This window comes from Mastomys coucha, unplaced genomic scaffold (assembly GCF_008632895.1).
Source record: "Mastomys coucha isolate ucsf_1 unplaced genomic scaffold, UCSF_Mcou_1 pScaffold7, whole genome shotgun sequence".
NCBI classification, from domain to species: Eukaryota; Metazoa; Chordata; class Mammalia; order Rodentia; family Muridae; genus Mastomys; species Mastomys coucha.
Window position 1 is genome coordinate 55,994,875 of NW_022196913.1, and position 925 is coordinate 55,995,799.

The following is a 925-nucleotide window of genomic DNA, read 5'->3' on the forward strand; positions in this document are numbered from 1 at the left end:
TAAGCTTTATTCCAACTGAATGTGTTTAAGCCCTGGAAGCATGTCTTAGTAGCACTACCAACCCATTTCAATGTCCCTTTAGTTGCTGCTTGCAGCCCTGCAGTCAGGCAGGGAAAAAAGAAAATGCGGCTGCTCTAACTGCCCATCAAATCCACAGCAAGAATGGCCTCTTCCCTGGGAGTCCGGCCCAGGCTTGCAGTGACACGCACAGGCCTTCTTCCTGATGCTTGGGAGAACAGGACATCGACAGCCTCCCCGAGGGTCTGTCCAAGATTCTGAGACCCACTGACCCCTTCCTCCTCGGTGGCCTCTGCCAGGTGGCCTCATGCGTTAAGATAGATAACCTGCACCACAGAGAAGTCAATCGCTGTCAAAGTTTCCTGGTAACTTCTGTGCAAGCGAATGCATTTGCCTTCTAGCACACTAGCAGGTCACCCTGGATCTTCTCACCGCCGGCCAGGGCTGATCTCCGGTGGCAGTGAGGTTCCCAGGCTTCCTGGGAGCCCCAAGGAACTGAGTTTAGGGAGAGCCACCCATAGCGGGCGTACAAGTGAGGCCGGTTCCAGAGGACAAAAAAGCGCAGAGCCGCCAGGCCCGCCCAGGCGCAGCAAACGCGTCCCCACCGCTCTCCAACCGCGCGGCAGCCCTAGCCGAACAGCCACCCCGCACTCTCTTTTCTCCCTTCCTCTAGCTTGCATAGCAACAGCAGATGAGCACCCCACGGACGATTTCGATGGTGATTGGAGTCCCCCTCCAATCTGAAGCAAGTCAGTCCCACCATTCCCAAACCGTGGTCTTCTTCATTAGAAGCAGACAAAAAGAAAAAAAAAGAAAGAAAGAAAAAGAAAAAGAAAACCGACAGAATGTGAATGAGATGCTGTTTGTGTGAATGAAAGGGCCGGCGAGAGAGCCAGCATTTCTGTGA